Source organism: Coturnix japonica, chromosome 4, assembly GCF_054131305.1.
Source record: "Coturnix japonica strain WE chromosome 4, WE-NBRP24, whole genome shotgun sequence".
Taxonomy (NCBI): domain Eukaryota; kingdom Metazoa; phylum Chordata; class Aves; order Galliformes; family Phasianidae; genus Coturnix; species Coturnix japonica.
In genome coordinates this window covers 74,430,062-74,442,054 of record NC_140666.1, presented here as the reverse complement: position 1 = coordinate 74,442,054, position 11,993 = coordinate 74,430,062, and positions in this window count along the sequence as shown.

Genomic DNA, 11,993 nt, shown 5'->3' with positions numbered 1-11,993 from the left:
CACAAAAGGAAGGCATCTTATCTAGCAAGAAGAGGTTCAGGAGGGTTCACTGTAAACAAACTGATGAGATGAATGTAAACAGGAGCAGCATGCTCTACTACAGATGGCTCTTTCCTTATAAATCTTATGCTCATAATGAAATATATTTGTTCCTTAGAGTCCTGTAATGAAGAAAGAGGCAGCAAGAAATTGATTTTTTTCAATCAGGTTCGAATTCTTCATCTGTCACCAATGAATGAAGAAATAAAACTCTTACTTCATAGCTAACACTGTTTTGGACAAGAGGTTTTACCAGGTGACCTCCCTCCAAGCAGAATTTCCTTATGATCCTACAGATTATCTCCCAGATTACATGCTATAGCAGGCTTTTCTTTTTTCTTTTTTTTCATAAATATAGCATTTTGGTCTGTAACTGCATCAACATAGATCATAGCACTGCTATCAAATAATATATGTCATCTCATTTCTAAGTCTTCTGTTGTATCTCTTCCATACATTAGTGGAGAAATTGAGGAAATTGTGATGTATTCTTTTTCTGCCTAGAAGATAAATTTGGACTTCTTCAAAGATAGAGCCAGGAGCACATACCCTATGAGCAGAAACTGAGGAATGTAGGCTTGTTTAGCTTGGGGAAGGAATGGCTTTGGAGGTACCTAACAGCTACTCCCAGTATCTACAAAGAGGATGTAGAGAAGATGGAGCTGTTTGCATGGTGGGAAGGTGAGAGGCAATGAGCATAAACTGAAATGTTTAGACTGAATCTAAGGATAAATTGTATTCCCATTAAGACAGTCAGACACTGGCACAGGCTTACTTGAGAGGTTTTTCAGTCTTCATCCCTGGAGTTCTCTGAATCAAGTCTTGAAAATCTTGTCTGTCTTCAGAGTTAACCCTGCTTTTTGAGCAGAAAGTTGGACTAGAGACCTCCTGATGTCACTTCCATGCTTAATTATCCTGTGATCCTTGCATAACCATCTCTAAATCTGTTCAGAAAAAGATTGTACTGTCATGAAATCCCAAAACTTAGTTCTCTAGTTTTGTGTTTCTTGTCTTAGTGGCTGTAACAAGAGTCTTGACTAATGTAATCTGTGTAGTAATGTCATGTCAAATCTGTGGAGAGAATCCAATGGAAGAAGTCTTGTAATTATTAAATCCAAGGAAAATTCTTATTATTATTACTGCCTTTGCTTCTAGGCAGGCTAAATGGGTGTTGCCTGTCATTTTAATTTCATCTGTGAGAGTGTGTTAAGGAGAGGAGGGCAGTAAATTTCACTCTCAAACTGACCTGTTGCTAATTCAAGGATTTATTTATTTATTTATTTATTTATTTTATTTTCCTTGAAGATGAAATTCCACAGAATCAGAAGAAAGCTGCCAAAAATGTGCTGGATTCATGCACGATATGGATGATTAAATATAATCCAAAGTTTGAACTCTCTATACTGTTCTTTCTTCTACCATTGGTAGGCAGTCCACTTCAGAAGTGGTTACAGTGCTGGGTCATTGGTGACAATTGTTATGAGCATGGCATGCAGATTCCTGTTTGTCACTGACAAAAATGCATAGCTAATAGTGGTGACTGTTGAAAAACAACTTTTTGTAGCTGAGAATTTGCTCTATCGAATAGTGTTATTGTGCTCTTTGCATCAGTTGTGGAAACATGGAAACAAATAGGAGCCATTAACTTTGAAGCAATCAATTTAAGATTGGAGAAGTTTTCAGTCACTGCTTGGTCTGCTGGAAAAAATAGTGGAATCTCTTTGAATCGATATCACTGGGAAGCTGATCTCCAGCTTTTCATAGAGATACCAGAAGTGCTGCTTCTCTGTGGAGGTTAGCTACACTTGTTGCCCATTTGCTTTGTTTAAATGGTATGTTTAATATTTATCACTGTGCTGTGAGTCTAGGGTAAGCTGCTATTATCTTCTACTCCAAAGCCTGTTTCCCTGCTCCATTCAAGTCCAGATGGTCAGAAAACTGGCAGAACTGCAGTTCTCTCTGCTCATAACACTGACATCTAATCCTCTGCTTTGCTGCTTTCAGTTCTAGTTGAAGCCTGGGCTACTGATTTTGCACTGCCTGAATTGTCTGCATTTATTTGAAGAGCTGGACAAAACTGTGGCTTTATTATCTTGGTGCTTTCTCATTTTATTCATGATCCTTGTGCTGATGAAGAGAAAGAGAATCACAGAACTGAGTTGATAGGACCCTTAGAAGTCATCTGGTCCAGCTGCCCTGAAATGAACAGAGACATCTACAGCTAGATCAGTTTGCTCAGAGCCCCACCAGCCTGACCTTGGATGTCTCTAGGGAGTGTCACCACTTCTCTGGGCAATCTTTTCTAGTGCTTTGCTATGCTTATTGTTATTTTTTTTTTCTTATATCTAGTCTAAATCTCCCTGCTTTTCATTTAAAAGCATTTCCCCAGTCCTATCACAATGGACCCTGCTAAAGAATCCACTTCTTTCTTACAGCCTTCCTTTGAATACTGAAAGGACTCTGAGTTCTCCTTGGAGCTTTCTTTCTCCAGGCTGCACAGCCTCAGCTCTCTCAGCCTGTACTGATAGGGGTGGTGTTCCACTTCTTGGATCATTTTTGCGATCCTCCTCTGGATGTGCTCCTACAGGTCTATGTCTCTCCTTTATCAAGGACTCCATGTGTGGATGCAGTATTCTGGTTGAGATCTCACCAGTGCAGAGTAGAGGGGCAGGATAACCTCCCTTGACCTGCTGGTCATGTTTCTTTTGATGCAGCCCAGGGCACAGATGGCTTTCTGGGCTATGAGTGCATGTTGCTGACTCTTGTCCAGCTTGCTATCTACAAGTGGTTATGTCACGGTTATCTAGAATGACGGTGGCTTCCAGCTCCTTCTGCTTGTTTCCCAAGCTGTGTGCATTCATGTAGAGGCATTTCATCTGGGCTGTGGGCTTTGTTGCCTTCTTGGGGGATAACTACTTTAATCCTTCAAAGTACTTCCCTTCAGCTTCCCTGTTGCCTTTTCCTATTGCCTCTTTATGTACTCCCTGTTTCACTGACATAAGATTTCAAGTTGCTAGTGTTCCTGGAACATCTTCTGGCAGCGGGCAAAAGGCCCATACTAATGAGCAGGTTTAGCAAACCTAGAAGAAAAAAAAGCATTTTTTTTTTTTTTAACCTGCAGAAATGCACATTGAAACAGTGTTCCTTCCAGATGAATTCTAGAACATCTGTATGTTGAGTTTTTTTTCTGAGAGGATCTTTTTAGCTTCTCTAAATTTCTTGGCCAAATCTTTGTTTCATTCAGTGGCTGTGCCAGCTACTGAAAATGCATATTCAATAATGGAATATTCTAAATTACATCTATTCTTAAATCTAATTTGAAGTGTTGCAAGTTAAAGACTTGTTTTTATTCCTTCACATTCATAGTTAGAAAGGTCTCTCCATAGCTCTGGGAACTCAAAGAATTTAAAGCATACTCCATAAAAGGAAGAAAGTTTTAAATGTATGAAACACCTCAATGTACAAGATTTTTTTTTTGTCATTACTAAAAGTATCTACCTGTTGTAGCTGAAGAGCTTTGCAGACATTTTCTTAAACCTGAGTTCAATTTGAAATGGTACTTAGAAGATGACAGAATTGAGAAAAAACAAGGATTTAATGAACAACCTACTACAATACATCTCAAACATTTTATATAAAAATTCTGGCTTCATTCTGTTCCTCAGACTTATATATCTTGCTTCCCTTCCATTGATTTATCCAGAATTTATTGCTTACCTACCTCCAACTTCTCCATCTTTGACTGTTAGATGTCGTGTTTCCTTCTTCCTCTCAAAGCATTTTGACACAGGTTTTAATATGGCCTGCTCTCTTCCTCCCTTGACCTTGATTCCTGTTTCTTTAAAGTAACAGTCAACTTCTGATGTGAAGCAGAAAATTTCAGAAGGAAGATAAGTAAGGCAGGGAGAAATAGAAGAGGAGATGCAAAGATTGAATGACATTTTCCTGGGATGTTTCCCATCATAATCAGCCTTAGAGGTACTTCTGTGAGGTCTAACTACAAAGTAAAATATAGGTGTGATTGTAACATACTAGGAATAAAATGAATATGCTTAAACATAGGTTGCTCTGAAAGTAATTTCTCCTACTTATTTCCATAGAAACTACAGCAGACACAAAAAATACAGTAACACTATTTGACAGAGCAAATTCGCAATCACAAAACACTATTTTTTTCAACAGAGTGACTACTGTTAGTTATACATCTTTGCCAGTGTTGAACAAAAGCTTGCATACTATGCTTGTAAAAACAACCAAACCTGTACCACAGCGGAGAAGACCTGCTGCCACCACATAATGGAACATGTCACCCACCTTTTCACCGTGCTCACAGCCATGGTTTGGGTTCCATAAATGTTCAGCAAGCATTGATGAATATCAGTGGGTGCTATATTTTTTCTGCATGGAGGAGTTCAATGACTCACCTTTTCTTCATACACAATTCCCTGTCAGGTGCCATTTTGTCAGACTTCCCCTTTGCTGCCATCTGTCACATAACAACAGAAAGTAACAGCATATTGATAGGAAGGTTCTGCCTCTACTTCCATTCCACCATCTATCTCTGTTATGGGCCAATATAATAAACAGGAGGCATTACTTTTGGAGCAACCCTTATATTTTCCCAGTTGCACATGCAACAACATGGGATAATTATCAAAAGAAAACTTCAAGAAAGTTGAAATTATATCGTTGCCAGTCTGTTGCTGCACCTCCATTGCTGTGTTACTGTGTATATTGAAGTTAGAAGAAATACACCCATATGCATCTCATTTTCTGATGTAATTTTTCCAGCATAACTGAAAATCTTGATTTAAGTTCTCCACAATAGTAAACTGATAGTAGAGCACATGACGTGCTAGTAGTTCAACTCTCTGCTTATTGTGTCCAGTTTTGGAGATACAGTGATATGCCCTGCTTCTCTAGGGTGGGAGCTGCCAACCACAGGAGTTACCTGTCAATCCCTCTGGACTCCTTTGACTGGAAAAATGTTTTTGTCCCATTTGGAACCTCTTTAGTTTTTTGAGTATTTCTAAACAGTCCTTGAACTGTTTCCTGACTTCCAGAGATTTCTGAGCTTTTATATATGGTAAAGACATCCTGTTGGCAAACTTCATGGAACTGTTGAGTGTCAATCAAAAGTAAATGCTAGAATTAACTAGCTAGGCAGAAATCAGCTGAAAGATCAAAAACAATACTTAGCTTACCAATTCAAACTGCACCTGTTTTAGTGAAAAGTTAGATTGCTTTATTTTTTGGAAAATGATACCATTTCTACAGAGTACTCTGCACTTTGTTTAAAATCCTTTTAATCCTTCCCCAAGAGATTGGCTTGAAGTTTATTGTCTTGTGTTTTCTTGTGCACTCATAATTTCAAATCTATTTAATTTCTTTCTCATATCCTTTTTAAATTTTATTTGCCACAAAAATTTATTCCACTTGGGAAATCTATTTTATTTTGGCTGTTTTTTTTTCACGACTGCTGCTTCAAATGGCTCTTCACATCCTTTTCGCTTCTTTGTTAAATGTAATTTATTTTTACATATTTACTGCAATTTTCCTCAGAAATTTAGAGAATTAAGCTTTTGTTTAATAACAGAAATGTAATGTTTCAAATTCAGGCTGTAACTGGGTTTGTGTGTTTGTCTGTAATAAGCCTGAGACTGTGCTTAGATCCACTTCCCCTCTGCCTTTTTTTTTCTTTTCTTTCCTCCTTTTAACCTTGCAAGGGATACCAAATATAAAGCTTGCATTTCTACAAGGTTCTTTTTTTACCATAATGTGCTTATTTGGGATCAAATTTACTCTGTGTATCATCTCATACCAACACACCCCCTTCTGTATTATATGAGTTGTTAAGAGAAACCTGAAATACACTGTCGATTTAGTTGAGTTGTTTCCCATAGCACTGACATATGATGGTGTTCCTGCCTGGACACATGTGCAGGAACAACAGTCGTATTTCTGAATTAACCTTCTACAAACACATGTGAACAAGTAATAGAGCAATTATATCCTGCCTATATTCTAAATTCATACTGTTTTTAAAAGATATGTATCTCAGTAAATCAGAAATGGAAGAAAATAGCCTATGTGGCTTATTAGACTTTTTTTTTTTTTTTTTTTTTTTTTTTTTTTTATACCCAAGTAAATATGCACCATGGTTTGCTCACAATAGAATGGGTATACACCAGTTATAGCAGTGCACATGGGGGTCCTTCAAGGTGCATTTTCTGATTTCATATGCTGGAAATACATGACTTGCAGGAAGAAGAAATTTTTTTCAGGAAATCATGATGATTAGCACCATAATTTTATTTCCTTATTTATTTTTAAGTCTCTCCTATTGTGTAGCCACTTTCAGCATATCATCGCTAAGTTGTCTTACTCTCAAACTCCAACAACTGCTGCAATTTTTGTGTGTTTTAATCAATGAAATGATAGGTAAATATTTAATTTTAAAGATAACCAGTAAGTTCTTCTTGAACTTATGATCCTGTCTGTGACTGTATAAGGTTTTAATGTATGATGTCAAAATCCTCTTATCTGTCAAGCATGAATGATGCATCTCTGTGAAACCTCTTTGGACCCATACTGTGATTGTAAGTGCTAGGAGGTTGCAGGACACTTCTGTGGATATACTTCACATAGCTGGGCTGTTTTTTACAAATGCATTAAAAATTAATGTAGACAAATGTGAAGCTTTATAGCACAGAAGCTTTATTTGCTTGGACATGTGTTTATTTTTTATTAATAATTTTTACCACACTACACATTTCTCTTAAAAATTTGAACTTTTAAAATGATTCATTGGACTTAGTAAATGTTGTTTCATATAAAACCAAGGGAACTCAGATTTACATTTCAGTGAAATCTCATCAGTAATGCATGAACTGGGCTTCAGAACTGACTTGTACAGGACCTTAAGTACCTTCTAAAACTCATCACCTTCTATAAGGAAACTGCAAAGAAGAACTTTTACTCCTTTCTTTCCCAAATCAGAGAAAATCTGGAGAAGGGTGATGAGGGCAATTATTGATCAGGAAAGATACTAAATGCTTGTTTTTAATTAACAGGGAACATCCTGATTTAGTTAGTTGTTATGAAAGCACAGCATAGCAAATACTGAACCTTGTGTTCTGATGCATAGAGTGCAAAAGTCATTGTGAACAGTTTTCATTGTGAGAATATGAATGGATAGATCCACTTCAAAGAAACCTGGAGATGGAAACAACCACACCAGCTCACAGCCTTTCTGAAAACTTCTTTCTAAAGCTCCTCAGGTATTTTCTTTGCTCTGTGAGGATTTGGGATTCTGACTCTGGTTTTAAAATGATTGTTTCATCTGATATGAAAATGGATTTTCCCATAAGCTTATGATAATCCACTGTCACTGTCTGTCTATTCCTATCTGAGACTCATTCCTAAACCATGGCCTGTTTTTATAATAAATAAACCGCTCACATCATCTACTACCGTACATCCTTTTGCATGCTAGCATAATGGTGTCTATCACTGCTGACCTTTATTATATTATATAATCCCACTGAATAGGATCTTAAGTAGCATCAATGCTTTTCATTCAAATATAACTCCTCTCTTGTATAACATCCTAGGTTACCATTTCTCAGATGCAGACAATCTTCTGCAAGGATACAAAAACCTAGAAGATATGCCAAATTGTAATCAATAAGATGCGGTATGAAGGCAGAGAAATTAAAAAATTCAATGACAACTCTAAGCAGCTACTGTTGACATTAGAAATTCAAGGATTAAAATGGTATCTGCATTGAAATGCTAACAAGTGTGATGATTTAGACTGTGTGCCCTGTTTCTAATTATTATGCATAGCTTGCATATAGCGTAAGTAGTTGTAACCTTTGTGTGAAGAGCAAAGTCAGGAAATATTAATCCATGGGGAAACCATCACTTTTCTCTAACTTCCACATAGAAACTCTATCTCAAATGATAGCTCTTGTTCTCTAGACCGGGGGAAAAAATATCCACTTTGCTTTTGAATATCCCCTTTTATGCTGTGTGTGCATTAGTCAAATTGATTTCCATGAGAGTCCTCCAGGCTGAGTTATATAACACTATCATTCAGTGCATCTGCAAAGAGAACTGTAAGAGAATGAGAAATATTAGAAAAAAGACCTTCTGAAACTTGGAAGTAGCTACTTCGATAAAGCTGGGAAGACTTTAGACTGGAGAGCTGATATGCAGCTTTTCTAGAATGAAATTCTTTAGGGAAAGACAGGTTTTGAATTTCTATTTTTCTTGAAGCTTTGTGCTTTCCTCTCTCTTTTGGAAGGGCTACTCATCTGACAGTCTAAGCATTGAGCTCAGGGCCACCCAGGAAGCAGGAATGGACTGTAGGAGAAGGATACGACATGTACATCACCAAAGGTTTTACAAGAGCGCTTTTGGCAAACCTGTCTATAATGTTTATGTGCAGGCACTGCTTTGTCAAATCTACTCTGTCTGCCTTTTGAATGACTCTGGTGCAACAAATCCTTGACATTTCTGTAACATGAATTGTATGCAGTAGTTTTACCTGAGTGGAACAAAATTCTGTCTTATTGCTGTAGTGTAAGAACCAGGAACTTCAAGGACAGAAATAACATGTAACTGATCACCAAGTGAAATTAAAGTCTTTCAGAAGGTAGCCATCTCCAGCTGGTTGTCTGACCGTGATCCTAGAAGCTGTGGGGTTGGACTTGATTATCTCTGGAGGTCCCTTCCAACCCCTATGATTCTGTTGTCCTTTTCTTCCGCCCAACTTTATGGTTACTTCATTGAGTGGTCATCTGTTTTTATTGCAATAACTTACTATACCTTCAATTAGATATCTATGTCTTGCCCTGATTTTCATATGTCTGCTCATAGCTTGGGTGTGTTTTTATTTTATTTATTTAGTTTTAATGCACATCGATATATAATGTGGTCATAGAGAGTATTTTGCAGTTGAATAATTTCTTATCACTTGAACACATCCAAAAGGCTTCTATTGTTTTGGCTGTACTACCTTGGCCTGTTGGTCATACTACTTAATAAGAAACAAAGTGCTTATACTTGGAAATTTTCATTTTACTTAATGTTCTCGACTGTTTTCTCTATCTCATGTTATCCAGGGAGATGGATGAATTGCCATCCCTGGATGTGTTTAAGAGCCGTTTGGATGCTGTGCTCGGGGATATGATTTAGCAGAGGGTTGTTAGAGTTAGGGTACTGTGGTTAGGCTGCAGTTGGACCTGATGATCTTCAAGATTTTTTCCAACCTGGGTAATTATATGATTCTATGATGATTCTATGTATTTATTAATACACTGTTCAGTGTATTGTCTATTTGCAGTTGCATAATGCTGAGTTTTTGACAACGTTAAACCACTAGCAAACAGTGTCCTTTTATTTGGAGCCTACATTGTTCCCAGAAATGCAAGATTTTGATTACTGAGCCATTTCCTGTATTTAGCTTCCAAATCTTGCTTCATATTTAATTGTATGTTCAATTGCAGTATAAATAGTTATAGCTGATGAGAAAATACTTTGTCTTCTTTTAGCATTCTGGGCAAAAAAATGAAGCTTCACAGAGGTAATTTGATTTTTGGAGAACAAACAGTAAGGTGGTTTTGAGATCTGAGACTTGAATTAGCATACATTTCCCTTCAAAATTTCCCAGTTCTGGCTGTGCTACAGTACTTTTTTATTTTGAGCAAAAAGTGTATATAAAGTTCTGGGCTCAGACAATTCCCAGAATCTTACAGAATAAAGAATAGTTTCCTTGAACAACTCTAATAACTTGGCAATAACACTCATTTATAGTCAAGAAGGTAAAATGTATACAGCAGCAATAATAAAGAAAAATCAATGGAAATAAAAGCAGGAACCAAAGATTCACAGTACAGGTACAGAGTATATATAAAGAGCTACGTCTACCTTAGTTGTACCAGATATGATCTGAGCAAACAAAAGACCTCTTGAGCACTAACCCTCAAATTTATAGGCACTAGAAAAGAACTGGAAGGCTTTGATCCCTATAGGGCTACTTGAGATTTGAGCTGGACCTGATGACTGCCAGAGTGAGCTAATTCTGCAGGATGGAAATGCTGAGCTTTGGGGGAGGAAGAAGTATGCTTGAGAAGGAGAAAATATTTTATGGCTCAGCTTGTATTACTCTGTATCCTGTATTTTAAAAGCATATCAATAACTCAAGGACCGAATCTGTAGCTGTGCCAGCAAAATCAGTGCAGTGTCCTCAAACAGAACAGGATGGTCTTTGCAACACAGAAAAATAAGCACACATTAAGGAAATTCAGGATCTTGGCAATTTTCACTATGTTTTATTCCTGTCAGTTACTTTGTTATATTTTCATTGTTCATCTTTTTTCCTTGTGACTCCTTTAGGTCAGGCTACAACTGTAGATTTTTATTGGTGCTATTCATTAAATTGAAAACCAAAATATATGTTTAACATTGCCATACACATTTCCTATCTCAACACATGCAGGTAGTTGCCTGCATTAAAAATAATAATAATAATAAAAGAATGCTCCTGAGGTGAGATTTGATACGTTAAATTTCAGCTTGTAGTAAATTTTTACAGCTGAGTTATAAACCTCTGGGAAACAGTGGGTTGGGTTATCACAGAAATGCTAATACAAACCAGACTCCAACAGTGATGTTGTATAATAAACATCATTAAGTTTCCATCCTCACAGAACACTTGGTGTACAGAATATTTACATTTATAGTACTATAGTGTATCTTAGAGTATCCCTCCAGGTAACAGTGAAATGATAGTTTCATGAGGAAAATTATGTGACATTATTTTAATATACCCAAGCTGATTTTAGCTCGGAGAAGCTCAGGAGCAGGATTGTCATAATGCTTCCCTATATTAGCCTAGAAAACGCTCAACCCCTTTTAACTATTAGTTTGGTGGTTTCTCAGAGAATAGGAAGAATTCAGAAGACTTTTTATCCCTCTGGCTTCTACAGTAATTATATTGTACAAGGAAGGTTTTTTGTTGAAATAAATCTAATATTCCAACATGCTTTATATGAGGTTTAAATATGAATGGGGTTTTCAGTGCAAATTTGCTACTTGTTCATATGTTGACTGATTTACACATGCAGGTTTTATGCTTGGTGTCTTTTACTCTTAGATGCCAGTGGACAATTTATTTGCACTCTAATCATAGCAGGAGAAAATGTAAAGAGAAAATCATTACATGGTTTGGAAGGGAATTTTTAGAACCATGGATTTAGAATTCATGACAAGGATTAGAAAGAAAAAAAATAAATAAAAAATGAGACCATGCTCATATTTCTTGGAGGATGGATATTACAGCAAGAAAAACCAGTGATGAGAGAGAAGAAAGACTCAAAGTCAATAAGGAACAGAAATGTTGTGTGAAGCCACTTGCAGCATTTGAGCATAATGAATTGTTCCCTGGCATTTTTGTTCAAACAGTTCAGCACAGCCATGTTATTCCTCTGCTGTGCAGTTGCCTAAGGGAGAATACCCACTTTGGTTCTATGGAAGTGCATGTGGATTCACCTGAAGAGAGTAAGAAGAAATTTTTTTATGCTACTGAATGCTTTTTAGATGGTTAGAATGTGGGGATTAATTTTGGTTATGATTTTCAAGGGTCACTGCTGCGAATGAACCCTGTAAGCTGCTCAAGAAAATATATAAAGTACGTGCCTTGTACATGACTGATAGGTGTGAATGCTCTGACACCAAGTGTTTTCTTCTAGGTATAATGTTCCAAGTGGGAGTCCCATCTGAAAGGTCTTTTGTCTTCAGAATGCATGTGGAAAGGAACTACAGATTGCCATTAGAGGTGATGAAAGGGCTATGGCAAATCTTTTGCTCTAAAAATATGGTTTTTTTGTTTTTTTTTTTTTTTTTTGTTTTTTGTTTTTTTTTTCCTTCCAGAATACATCTGGGAAAGC